This window comes from Schistocerca cancellata, unplaced genomic scaffold (assembly GCF_023864275.1).
Source record: "Schistocerca cancellata isolate TAMUIC-IGC-003103 unplaced genomic scaffold, iqSchCanc2.1 HiC_scaffold_1148, whole genome shotgun sequence".
Classification (NCBI taxonomy): Eukaryota; Metazoa; Arthropoda; class Insecta; order Orthoptera; family Acrididae; genus Schistocerca; species Schistocerca cancellata.
The window spans coordinates 4,181,940-4,196,738 of record NW_026047147.1 but is presented as its reverse complement, the minus strand read 5'-3'; the positions used below and the strand labels follow the sequence as shown (position 1 = coordinate 4,196,738).

Genomic DNA, 14,799 nt, shown 5'->3' with positions numbered 1-14,799 from the left:
GCTGCAGCCGTTCCCTCGCCTGCCGCGGGCCGAGCTGGCAACGCCGCCCCGTGACGTCAGAGCTGGGTGGGGGCAGCCGCGCGCCCCGGCCGTCGGTGCGGCCCAGTCGTGACGCAGCAGCCGTGTAGGGAGGGCAGTGCGCCGCCAGAGCATCTCTTCTCCGCGAGAGTTCCAGAGGAAGGTAAGGCGGGCAGCTGGCCTGTGCTGGAGTTTCAGGGAGCTGTGGGTGCTGTTCTGCACGCTTTTGTCTGGTTTGTCGCCTAACTCACGGCAGACCTGCTCCTAATCCATTGTCGTACTTTAATTATATAAAATAGAATTGTTGCCAACAAACGAATGGCGAATGTCCGGTGGTTAATAATTCGCTGCTTGTTATTTGTCGTAATGCTACAGTCATCTGATAGCTGAAAGCTTACATTAGGATAATGTGGAACGAACGGAAAATAGCGCCACATTCCGTCGGACATTGTTTCGATGTGCCTGTAGTCCCTCGCAGGTATACGTTCTGGGTGTTCACAAATTTTTAAATTTAGATAAATGTGATAGCTCGAAATTAATAACGTCTGCTATGTAACAGCTATGCTCATCAACACATTCATCAGCAGCTGTCCATAATAATAATAATAGTAATAATAGGCGTCACTTCTCTGCAAAAAGGAAGAAATAATTTTGTTGTTTTGCCCATAATTAAGTACTTTATGGTAAGAACGGAATAATGTTTGAGCTTCCACTACCCTCCGTTTCGCGTGTTTTGTGTAACTTTTCGTGGTTTTGTATTTTTTTCGGCAATGTTCATAATTCATTTGTTGTTAGTTAACTAATAAAACTTCTGGGCCGAAAATCGGGCGTTATTACGTTGCATCCACTTAAAAACTTACGGTTATTGTACACTTCCCTGTTGGCTTGTAGTCACGCTTGATTTCGTCACTTTCTGTGACAACGGATTTCGTATTGAATGCCGTAAATTCTTTGCGGCCAACTTTTCCAGGTAATTTTCTTTTCTGTTACCACTTAATACACGTTCAATAGAGTTCATGTTGCTACTCCACTAGAGAGCCGATTTCTTCACAGTAGACAGCCAACTCCAGATATATACAGCCCTTTGCGTAAATGATTAAATTCAGTTGGTACCATTTGCCGACAAGGTGACTTAACTAGAAGACAAGTGAGGCGCTAAGAGCTGTAAGCGCCAAGAGCAATTAGTCTTCGACCCCCTATATTTAAGTGAACATCAGAGAAACCAGTGACAGCTCTCAGTGAGTGTTCAGATATAGGTACAATGTGGCCCTTCAGTACACATAAACTGACCCAACAGATGTCAGAAGCATGAATAAATGCTACTGTCTAACAATCGACGATTAGGTGCTTCATGGTTCTCAGCCCCACAAATGTATTACTGTACGGTAAATTTCACAGGTGAAAAGGCATTTGCGTGGGCTTTGCGTATAATTAATTTTAGGTAGTACGTTATTGCGTATGAAATACAGTCAACATACCGAAATTGTTTCTAAAGTTGAGAGCAGAGCGGTAGCTATCAGCGTTCTCGAGATATTCGGTGGTACGTCGGCGGGCCGCCCGCCACGCGGCCCACACTTGGCCCTGCTCCTCGTCAACCACGTGGCTGCTATCGGCCCCAGATTTCCTAAACGGTTCAAGAAATCGAAACTTCCTTTTTTTTGCGAATGATAACTTCTAATGAGTCCATTATTTGGTCGCATGATAAATATCCAAAATTTATTTACCTATCGAGATGTGAAGGTAACTACAGTTTTTCAGCATGGATCGATTTAATTTTTTAAACGGCATTTGATAACAAGTCAAATGAGAATTGCAGTGACATGGAACACTTTAATATTTACGATACTCTAAATTGACCTACAGAAGCTAAACAGAAACTAATTTGATGGTATGTCATACGATGTAATTTGCTAAGTATGTACAGCTGTTGATCGTTTCCTTTGGTAAGTAATGAATCTTTTTTTCTTGCTGCAGTGTACTTTATTTGCCAAAGACGCGTCTTGCCCTTTGCTTTAAGGCATCTTTGGTGGAATGTAGAATGATTCAGTTTGTTTTGATATGTGACGATTGTAGATTATAAAAGTTAATCGTATTTTTGTGTGAAAAGGTAATTACTTACAGTTAAATAGTTTTTGGCGCAAATCTGCGTTTCTTCTCACCTGGTCAACACATTTTTGTGTTCACTCTTTTTTCTCCTGTCAGTAGCTGTTGACATTTTACCAAAAGCTGTAATTTAAGGTCGTCACTGCAGTGTGTTCAATTCATGTCTCCTCTTCTTTCGTTTATGTACATGCTGCCAACCTGACGAATTATATGCTGAAAACTAACGTTTGTTTACTTCTGTTCGGTGAGAGGTATAGAAAGTTAGAAGTGAATGCAATAATTGTCAGAGTGGTTGAAAAGTTTGGTGTTCAGCTGATTTCAGTTTTGGTTTAAGTGTTTTGTGGAGTTCATGTAATTCACTACTTACATTAGTAGATACAATAGTAGAATAACATTTCAAAGGATGATGATTATTATCAGAATACTAACGCCCAATCCCTTTGTCCCTACTCTTACATGAACCCTTCCAAAAATCAAAATATCGACTGAGCTCCTGTGAACGTGCCGGCACGGAGATCCGTACGCTATGGCTGCTCAGAGGGAACTGGCTGCTCAGCCATAGCGTACGGATCTCCGTGCCGGCACGTTCACAGGAGCTCAGTCCGTCAGTTCACCTGATGATGGCGACATGTATGATCGCCGAAATATTGTGCCCGTTGGACACTATAGACCGGCAGCATACCCGTGGATATTTTGATTATCAAATACGCCGGGAGAAACTCAAGAACCTTCCAAAAATATTTAAACAAAAAATCGAAAATCAGCTCAACATGAAACCTCTTACCTACGCTCTGGCAAATACTACATTCACATTCAACGTCCTACAACGCACCCTTACTACACACACACACACACACACACACACAGGGAACAGACTTCAGTTTCAGCATATACTTCGTTAGGTTGCCAACGTGTAGATAAATCAAATAAGAGACATAAATTGAACACACGGTAGTTACGACTCTTGATTCAATTTTTGGCAAAATATCCACCGGTAGTGATAGAAGACAAATTGTGGTCCACACCAAATAGCGCAAAGAATATTAAAATTGTAAAGAAAAAAAATTAATGTGAATATGTGCTTATGTCGCAGCTTTCACTCAGTTCATACTCTGTAGAAATCAAACCTGCATTTGGATCGGACTTCTTTAACTCTTGTGGAGGAAGGTGTGCAGTATACTGCTGCATCCATTTTCAATAAGCTACCGCTCGAATTCAAAAATCTTAGTAGTACATCACGCGCTTTCAAATCGAAATTGAAGTGTTTCCTCATTGGTCCAGTCCTTCTATTCTGTCGAAGATTTCCTTGAAAAATTAAGGTGATTTTTGTTGTATTGTTGATTGACTTTATGGATTGACTTTTTCGCGTTTAACATTTTATTTTTGTCATCACTTTTATGTTGTAATTTCATGTACTGACAGGCTGCATGACCGTGGAGATTTGCTCCTCAGTTTGGCCCTACGGAGCTTGACGTGTAAACAAAAAAATAAACAATAAGAAAAAAATGTGTGTACTGCCAGTGCATTCGAAAGTGATGGATAATACGTAACCATTCATTGTTTGTTGTTTCATGAAGGAATACACGTCTTACGGAAAATGCTACAAATGGCAGAGTGGCCAAAATGGTTACTAACCAGTGTGTGTGTATACGACCTGGGAGATCAGGGAAAAATCCGGGAATTTTTTCATCCGGGGAAAACCCGGAAATATTTTAGAATTCCGGGAATTTTTCATTGTTTTAGTTTTCAGTTAAATTTTTATAACTTAGATTGGTAAGAACCAACGCTCTAACAAAGGCTATTGCTGTATCTCGCTACTGCAGAATAATACTGCAGCAGTAAAACGTGAACGAGAGAATAGAAAACGGAAATAACACTAGAGTTGCGAAGGAAATGCGCCATGTACAACATAAAAACACAGTGCTCATACAAGCGTCTGCCAATAGCAAAATCTGTGAAAGGCTTTAGGAAGACCTCATGACAACACATTGCCACCGATGAGCGTGACATCACAACTGCTTACATTAAATTCTTTTGAGCAGTTGCGAGCGAGCTCAAGCGCAGTTGAGTCGCGTATGAGCAGTACCTTCTCGCGTTTCTGATTACAGAAGTGTGGCAGTTAGCTGTATGAGCAATAGCAGCAAGCAGCCAGGTGCTGCCCGGAAAAATATCACTGACGCGCCTAAGCTGGCACATTCACGCATGCGTAACAGGCGCGGGTCTAGGGGACGAGTGGCAAACCGGGGTATCTGTCCCGGGCAGCAATTTGGGGGGGGGGGGGGTAAAATTCGTATTCTTGACGAAAAAGACATCGTTTCTCAAAGCGCCTAGCATCCAGCGCACGTTGGTCTATCGAGTCTTCATATGATTTTGAAACGCATCACTGTAGGATTTGAACATTTTTGAACAAATTGAAAGTCGATTTCTGAGTGAATCATAAGTTGAATTTTTGTATGCGTGCGTAGCGTACGTGATGTGTATGCCAGGGGAATCCCCGTCGCGTCTGGAAATAAACTTGCCTGCAGACAAAATGGGACAGGGCTACACAAGCTGGGCGGAACAAAGCCGAACGGGTGAATGCCAATTGCTGTTTATATGGTTGACTAGGATTGCGAATGATCAGCGTTGTTACAATTACTAGCGAAATCCATAGGCTGAGACTGCCAGAGTGGAAATAAACGAGTAACAGGAATAAGAGGTAAGAAAGATTACTTATTATCTTGTCGGTGTATCCATGAAAAGGAAATTTTGACAGGAAAGTTTTGGCCAGACTGTTACACTAGTAAGGGCCAGTCGTACAGTCCCCGGATAGCAGCCGCTAAAGCTGTATTGTGGTAGTAGCGCGGAAAACGCGTTGTACGAATACGTAATAACGCCTGACCGGAGAATAAACGTGGGATAACTAAACCGGTGATTGCGGTAGTGTTAGTGGAGTTAACCGGAGAATAATTTTTGACACTGTCAGGAATAGTTACAAAATAAGTGATAACAAGGTTGTTTGTTCGGACGAGGAAGGAGAAGAAACGGGGACATCACACATATTACGGAAAAATATGACTACAAAATATATATCAAGTTTCGTACTACTACTTTTCGATTTCATGCTTGAGAAACTGGAGAGTGTGATTGAAATGTGTAACTGTTTCCTAACACAAAAACGTTTTGCTTGTAGGTGGCCGAATAACGAATTTGATATTGGTACTTCTTGAATTATATTATTTGGTGTTATAAAAAAATGCCAAAATATCTTGTTTATTTGGTGTGTGTAAAAACTGCTCCAATATTAGGCAGGCCTACTTCGTGTAGCAGACAGTGACAAAATACGCGTAATCAGATAGAGAAACCACACCAGTCTTGTTACTATTAACAGCTTTTTCAGTGCTAGACAGCGACATGTCGTTTTCTCATGTAGCAGGTGAGACAGCGCAGGACATTTTAATTTCCACTGTCTTGAATATAGTTTGATGGCTTCCATTACACAATATCCCACGTTCGAATTTCACAGAGCGAAATACTGTGACGAGCGACAGAAAAATGCTGTGTGAAGAGGCGTGGCACTGCACTTTGGCACACTGCTGACCAAATAACATGTCTCACATTTCCTCGAACATGTGTTTTATGGATCAGACCCTTCAGAAAGATCTGCGCTACAAAATCAAAATTTTTTGAAAATATGAAAAAAACACTCTTGTATTACCCCGGTTCGGAAATATCGTAGATACGGGGGGCTATGCACAGAGCAGTCTTGAGTTGTGGTGGAGAGGTGGGTAGTCTCCACGTGGCTCATGTTTACGTTTTAGTGATTTTGCTGTTCGCTCTTCGTCTATTGCTCTCGCGTCAAATGAAAACAAAACGGATTTTTTCTGTGCCCGGGAGCTATCAAGTGAAAATATTCACATAATTACGGAAGGCTAAAATTTACTACTTTCAGATTATTTTGTTTTCACCTTTCTGACAGTCAACCATTAAGCGCCTTGCAGAACAATGAAGTTACTTTTGTCGGTTTGCTAAAGAAATTTGGCTTTATTAACCTTTTCCGCAGAGGCAGTCAACTTATTTGAAACAAAGTGTATATTTCCACATTTCGCTGAATTTCAAGTGCACATTTTCATCTTCTAGCACTTTTGGCATTATGCCATAATAAAGAACCAAACATGAGAATACAGTACCGGTACTCCAAAAAATTTTCATCCGAATCAGGACATGCAAATGTGGACTTTAAGCCGAATTATGCATTTTAGTATGGTGCACGAAATTCCCATGCTCTTGGAGTATTCTCTAGTGTCTTTTTTTCTTTTATGACATAGTGTAAGATCTTTCAATGTTTTATACATACGAACATTCCGGCTTCCTGCGTCGTCGTAGCTGCGCAAGTGCGGTGACGCCTCTTACCTGTCGCTCTCTGGCAACTGCTGAGACGATCCTTTATCTTAACAGGTCGCGGGAAAATAATGCGGATGATTGTTTGAAAAGCGTTACTTCATAGTAAATTTCCTTTTACGCAAGATTATGTATGTGCGAGAATGTACGATGGATTTCTTAAATCACGGAGCATTTGATCTCATTTAAAAATCAACCCTTTCAGGACGACCATTCAGAATAATTTCGAGCCCAGAAGATAGGACATTTATGTCGTTGTTACAAATTTTACTGGCCCGTTTGTGTAGTGTATCTTAAAAGTGATACGCGCAAAAAAAAGAAAAAAAAGTAAATAAACATATGTAAAAGTTTAACTTCTCTTGCAGTTTATTAATCTTAGACACTAATAGGTGAAAGCTTTCGTTTTCTTGTAGCAACACTATGTATGTTAATTTAAACCATGAGCGTTTCGTGTTTTTGTGTGTTCGCGCTACTTGACAGTAATGTTCCTGTTGGCTGTCTACATCGTGTCCTCTGCTCTGAATATCCACTACATCGACTAGCGAGATCACGTGACATGAGCTATGACCTGCTTTGAAAAGCGCATTGCAATCTCAATTTCAATGCTTCAGAAAGTAACATGCCGTGTTTGGTGACATTCGAATTGATACTTTTGTAACACGAAAATATACAGTGTACATTTTGCTGCGCATCAGCCATCTTTCCAATACGTGTTTTTTCCCCTGAATTTCGTTTCCTAAAGTGCCGGGAAATTCCACGCCGGTGTATAAAACCACAACCATTCAAAGGATTGATAAGTTTTACAGTTTTGAGGAATAGTGTAATGTCAGTTAACACGGAAAAAGTGTATTTTCACCCGGGAGAAAGTTTATTTTTTACCGGAAAATCTGGGAATTCTTTTTCGTTGTGCACGTATACACACTGTAATAACCTTCATATTTGCTGACAGTCGCCATAAGAAAACTGCGTTAGTCATAACTTTTCCCTAACCTAAGGCCGTTTGCAGAAACTAACAGAGATATATACACAAATACATCACAAGTATATGTGCTAGAGGCTACATTAAACAAATATTCTGGCAATAAATACGCAACTGACCTACTAATGAAAAGTGATGTTATTTGCTGTTTGGCTTCATTAATAAGAAAAACAATTCGTCTGTGTGTTGATAGTGTTCCACAGTAGTCTATCCTCTGCAGGCCTCTTCATCGCCACGTAATTACTTCATCCTACATCCATTCTAATCTGCTTGCCATTCGCAAGCCTTGGTCTTTCCCTACAATTAAGCCTCCATTACCAAACTGACGGTTCCTTGATGCTTCACAATATGCCCTGTCAACCTACTCCTCTTGTAGACAAGTTGTACCATAATATCCTCTTCTTCCTCTATTTCAGTAACTCTTCTTTAGTTATACGATCTTCGTATCTAATCTTCAGCATTCTTATTTATTATCACGTTTAGAAAGCGTCCATTGTCTTCTTGACAGAACTGTTCATCGTCCATGTTTCACTTGCATAGCTGGAAGAGGCTACGCTCCACACAGATTCCATTATGAAATACCTCTCAACCATTAAAATTTATTCGATGTGGACAAATGTTCTTTTTCAGAAACGCTTTTCTTGCTACTGACAGTGTGCATTTTGTATCCTCTCTACTCCTGCTTTCTCAATAACTGCTTCCCTTCAAAGTCATTGGAGTTTGGTTTCTTTACAAGCTGTAGATAATCTTGCGTCCCTGTTTTTTACCACTGATACCTCCGGAGCTTCAAAGAGTGTCTTAATTTTGTCAAAACCTGTCTCTAAATATGCAAATGCTATAAACACAGGTTTGCCTTTCTTCAGCCTATCTAATTAGCTAAGTGGTAGGATCAGTATTGTCTCTCGTGTTCAGACATTTTACAGGAATCTAACATTGCGTTCATATCAGTTCGTATAGCCCCTCCCCCCCCCTCCTCTCTACATACTCCTTCCGCCATATATCCGTTTCTTATTTACTTAGTTCTGGGTACCCAAATGAGCTTTCGGCAGTTGCTTCTCCTTTGAGCAAAGTTTTTTTTTCTTATTTAATGTCGCCACCCAAGTTTTCCAACTGCAAAATCGCTTTTGCGATTTTCGACTCTGTCAGCGTATTTTTAGACATCTCTGTTCCCCATGGTCTGCTTTATTTGCTACGTTTTTATATTTTTTGTCTGTTAAATTAAACATTCGTGTTTCATCCAAAGATTTAAACTGTACCTTTTTCCGATTGACATTCTCTGCTGCAGTGACCACTTATTGTCTCAGTGAAGATATCTGTTCGCATTGTAATCGATTCCTTCCTCTGTTTCAATCAGCCGTTGCCTGTAACATTAATGAAAAACTCTGCGCCTTAACTTATTCAGGTTCCACGTCCTTAATCTGATTCCGTTTACTATAACTTTGCGTAGTTGTAAACTGCAGTCTGTAACCAATAAATTATCGTCTGTGTCCGTCTGTACCAGGAAATGGCTTACAGTTTAAAATCTGGTTCGAAAACTCTGTTCCAAGGCCGACCGCGGCTGCCAAGCGGTTCTAGGCACTTCATTCCGGAACCGCGCGACTGCTACGGTCGCAGGTTCGAATCCTGCCTAGGGCATGGATGTGTGTGATGTCCTTAGGTTGGGTTTAAGTAGTTCTAAGTTCTAGGGGACTGATGACCTCAGATGTTAAGTCCCATAGTGCTCAGCCATTTAAACAATTTTTTTCTGTTCCAAGTATGTATTATTGTTTCAAGGTTATCGAGCAAAGTGTTTGCGGTCATTACATTATGGTCTGTGCAGACTTCTATCAGATGCATTCCCCTTTCATCCCTTCCCCCTAAGTCTATATTTTCTTAGTATTTTCTCTTTTTATACCTGCTACCGTATTCCAGTCTCCCACCACATTTTAAATTTTTGTCCCGCTTAACTCAGTAATCTTTTACCGTACATTGTTAAAGTCTGTTCATTGCCTGTGGTGTGAGTGATAGCGTTATGTCTATCTTGGTAATGATATCAACGTTAATGGCAATTTGGAGACGGAGCTGAATGTTGTGGTTCTCTTCATTGGTAGTTGTAGCAGCCAACTCACGCTACTGTCAAGTAGTAAATGTGAGGGCAATCGTAGCATGCTTTCGACTGCGACAGTGAACGCACATTACGAGTGTATCATTGTAGACTTCGGAAGCAATTGCCGGATATCTGGTGGTGGTGCTGTTACAGTGAAACACCGAAATCTGGAGAATGTCGACTTTCACTGGTGAATGTCAACATTCACGTAGTCGCTTGGTGTATGTCCGAAATATTCTGACTTAAACCGGTAAATGTTGACATTCACCATGCACTAATGGTGAAAGTTGAACGTGTTGGAGATTTATATTTTCTTCTCCGTAATTCAGTCGCTATAAAACGTCACAAGTGTGACGTAACTTTTTCGCCTCTTTCTGAAAGGAATGACCAAGAACTTAAAATACACAGTACATTCTACATAAGAAAATAATATTTATAAAAAATTACTTAATTATATGATTCATATCTTATTTATTGCAACAACTTGAACTGTTATGACACTTGCAATCGCACAAGAGCCCCTTGCTTTTACAACTGCATTTTTTTGTGGAACTCTTCCTTTTGCAACGACGCCTTGTATAGCCTTGTCTTCTGTTTACAAATTACGAACTGATTACATGTGTAAAGCTGCATGAAGGTACCATTTTTATTTGCCAGTTTATAGAAGTCGGAGTCTTCTATTCCCACAACAACCGCGAACACATTTTGGCTATCTGTACGACCACGGTCGACATCAGGGACTCGTATTCGTACATTATCACCAATTTAAGCAGGATGGAAATTGTTTTTGTGAGGTGTTTTTATGAGGTTCGTAACACCTTTGTTGCTTGCAGTAGATGATTTTCTCTCGCTGTCTCTCTTTTTGTAGAAGTCAACTCGTGTTTTTCAGACAGAATTTGATCTGAAGACGTTGTAGGTTCTCTTCAACATTTTTCTTTGGAATGTGGTTTTCGGTATGACGACAGCTCAAGTTTTTTTATAAGCATTAACAGCTTCTTCAAGCTATCTTTCGGTTTCAGAAGTACTGGCAATTTCTTAGAGTTCTTCAGTTTCAGTATTTGCTATGTGTTCGCCAGGCAAAAAAGACGATGCTATGCCTCTTTTTGTTTTAACGCCATACGTGGCTTCATAAGGACTTTGGCGTATTCCTTCGTGGTATGTAGTGTCCTTGGCAAATTGAACAAAGGATAAACCATCTGACCATATATTTGTGTCGTTATCGTTCGTCTATGCAGTTAGCGTATTCTGTATATCCTGAATGGCTTGTTCGACTGTGACGAGGCTTTCCATGAACTGTTTTAACATCTGTCCACATAGCGCATATTTCGGTTATGACTTGATTACTAAACTCTCTACCATTATCTGACTGCAATATTGCTGGTGCACCAAATGTTAAAAATATTCAAAGAACGTGATGCGCTACTTCTTCAGCTCTTTTACTTTTCAAAGGTCGTAGCTGGACAAACTTAGTTAAATGATCTTGACACACCATTATGAACATATATTCGCCATCTCTGTTTGACTGCAGATCTATCAGATCAACTTGACATCTTGAGTTTAATTCAGAACTAACCATTGGCTTCACAACAATACCTTTCTTAGGTGCACTGCGTTTCATTTGACGCTGTTTGCATAAATTTAAATACAACATTACAAGTCCATACGTAATATTTTTGTATTTAACTTGCAACTCTTTAAGCATGTGTGTTCTTCTTCGGTGGCCTATTCTGACATGAGTTTCATATACTAGACTATACTGTACAATTCTTCATTGGTAAGATAATACTGTATGTTCGTTTCCCCTGGTTTTAATGCTACAATTAACTTCTCTTCATCATTAATTTTTAAAACACCAAAACGTTTTAATAGTTAGCGATCCAAAGGTGTGTTGCATTTAATTTTAGCGGAAACCACTTCAGAAAGCGTTCTAGAAAACTTTTCTTGAGAAAAATGAAAACAGGGTGTCTTCTCCATCACCCGCAATTAATGCATTTAACTTTACATGAAAAAGATCACGATTTACTGCAGTATCCATTTAGTATAAATTAGGGTACCGGAAAAAAATTAAGAAAACGTTGCTGGCGTTATCAAACCTTGTGTAAGACTGACAAAGCTGATTGACTCCGAGCAGAACAAAGGACTTGGCGGGAGAGAGCCAGTCGCTTGTTTGTTTGACTCTTCTGTTTTGGACTTCCACCAGAACATATGTGACTGTCGACACACACACACACACACACACACACACACACACACACACCGAAGAGGGTCCGAATGTACAACAGTGTAATGAAATATTCGACCTTTCACCGACGTATTTGGTATCTGTTGACATTCACCGGAGAAAGTCGACATTCTCCAATTTCGGTCATTCACGGTAAAAGTAATATTGGAAACACAATATTTCACAAAAGGCTTAAGAAAAATAAGTTAAAAATGACGTGTGAATCTTGTGTTACGGGTTACAAACTACAGTATGTTTTGTAGGACATGAAGCCTTCGCCATAAGGCATATTTCATGAACACCTGTAGTCGGAAGGTGCTAAATCGTGAGAGGATAGTTTTCAGTTATCGGCTGTCCGGTTGCCGAAAAATTGTGGAGAAATAAAGTTGCTTATACTCGGCACCAAGGAGTCTGTCACTAGTTAATCATGCGAAGGTGATGCGAGAATGTAAGGGACGAGAACGTTTTTGCAACAGAATATCAAAATAGATTCACAAAATATTTGTACCTTTATGAACGTCACGGACAAGCGCATTGTGGAAAAAAAAAAAAAAAAATACGTGAGACGGCCAGTGGCGGGTGTCTGAGAAACATCCACTTGTCTGGTCGCGGCAACACCGACTCAAACAAAGGAAGGCCTCGGCGCTTGTTGGTGACGTCACGTCATCTAGGCACGGCGAACGCCAGATCTGTCGCAGGCAGAAACGTAATGGTGGTGTCTCCCTCCATGACACAGGTAAATGTGAAACTATTGGCGGTAGTTGACCAACACACATTGTTCTGAGAAATTTCTGCAATCAATTAATTGTGCAATTCATTACACTTCTTAACAAATAGTGTACTCCTGAACTTAAATTTCCACCTGTTTTAGGGATTGACATACAAAAACAACTTCATGGACCAGAAGCAACAGAATTCGTGCTTCTTTATCTTATTTGCAAATCTGAGGAAGTTATGTTTGTACTGGGTTGCTTTTGCAAGAAACTGTGAACATATTGGTGCTCTTCTTTAAGTATCTTGGTTGACTATGGTGTGAGGAGCACTGAATGTTAATGAAATATCTTGCGATTGTACACGCTGGAGGAGGGGGGGGGGACAGAAAAAGAGGCAAGAGATACTTGTTTTGCCCGCATCTCGTGGTCGTGCGGTAGCGTTCTCGCTTCCCACGCCCGGGTTCCCGGGTTCGATTCCCGGCGGGGTCAGGGATTTTCTCTGCCTCGTGATGGCTGGGTGTTGTGTGATGTCCTTAGGTTAGTTAGGTTTAAGTAGTTCTAAGTTGTAGGGGACTGATGACCATAGATGTTAAGTCCCATAGTGCTCAGAGCCATTTGAACCATTTGAAGATGCTTGTTCTTTCAAATAAAATTTTTTTATCTTATAGTTTCTCCTTTCAGTTGCAAGAGGGGAATATTTATCTTTTCTAATGTGCATGTTTAAAAAAGTTTAAGCTCAGCTGTATTTTCGATGTATGAAGCTATTTTATTTCCTGTTTAAAATTCGTTTCGTTGAAAACGACTGTAATCTAATGGCTGGGAACAGTTGGACATTTACACATGTAAATTAGTACGAACGTTTTTACTACAGGTCTGTTTGTAGCGCCTACCAACTCGTGTGTCGTGGAAAAAATCAGAATAAATGACGATTTCAGAAGTTTTTCATTAGTGTCTCACACATTGTGCTTGTATATCTTCTGTATAAACGAGGTAACTTAACAATGAATCGTGAACACGGCAGGGTTGCTTATACTGTTGTAAAACATAGCTGACATTTTATTTTCGAGAGGCACTATAGATGAAACTCGGATATGTACATTCGTTTAAGGTATTGTCACAAGGCGTGAGCGGGTAGCTCAACCGGCTTCTACGTCGGAATCCTCCTTCGGGATATAAACTCAAAAGCCAGAATACTCGGGTGTGGTTACGGTTTTGCTGAGAGGCGCGGAAGCAAATACTCCGGCTGCAAGGCCGAAACACTGAGGAGACACACAGCCACTGCGAGAGAGAGAGAGAGAGAGAGAGAGAGAGAGAGAGAGCGAGCGGCAGCCCGCCGCGGCCAGCCCAGGCTCCACAGAGGCCGGGACTTCCCCGGGCAGCTGGCGCAGTGCGGCCACACCCGCGGAAAAAAAGTACCTGTTGCTGTGGGGGAGAGGAGTGTGCGGCAGCGAGGCTGACGGGACGACGGAGCGCAGAATGGCCTTGGTGCCCCCAGATTCCAGTTAGGAAAAATGGGAACAGATGTATCGAAACCGACACTTTTTAAAATAATTGTTTTTTTGCACATTTTCTTCAGAACACACGCAACACAACGAAGAGGAGTACTTTTCAGCTGAGCGTGCAAATCTCAACAATTTCCATGAGACAATGCTGTCTTAAAATCACGGCAGCCAACTTTGCTCTCAAGTTCTCGTTCCCTCCCCCCAAAAGAAATTGGAAACCATAGCGATCCCTGAATACGTATTATCTACACCAAGGATATCAACAATGCCAAGTGATTCGTCTAATTTCAAAATATTTTGAAACACAGGGTTCTTCCAAGTGATACACAATCCATTAAGGACAGAACGTTACTCATAAAAAACGAACTATTTATTTAAATATTTCACACATACTTCATATACAGGGTGAGTCACCTAACGTTACCGCTGGATATATTTAGTAAACCACATCAAATACTGACGAACCGATTCCACAGACCGAACGTGAGGAGAGGGGCTAGTGTAATTGTTTAATACAAACCACACAAATATACACGAAAGAATGTTTTTAACACAAACCTACGTTTTTTTAAATGGAACCACGTTAGTTTTGTTAGCACATCTGAACATATAAACAAGTACGTAATCAGTGCCGATTGTTGCATTGTAAAATGTTAATTACATCCGGAGATATTGTAACCTAAAGTTGACGCTTGAAACCTCCGACGTTCAGTTGCGTGTTGTAACCAACAGCTGCAACATACATCGCGTTTCTACAGAATGATCTGCCAACGTTGCTAGAAAATATCCCACTGGAA

The 14,799-nt window shown here is 40.7% G+C and overlaps 1 protein-coding gene across 1 annotated transcript in view; it reads left to right on the top strand.

Moving 5' to 3' along the window:
• Nucleotides 1–115: 115 nt before the first annotated feature.
• Nucleotides 116–14,799, top strand: part of LOC126159888 (ankyrin-1-like) — a 63,516-nt gene continuing 48,832 nt past the window's right edge. The window contains exon 1 of the mRNA XM_049916699.1: nucleotides 116–181. The gene's annotated coding sequence lies outside the window, so the exon portion shown is untranslated. The remainder of the gene's footprint in view (nucleotides 182–14,799) is intronic.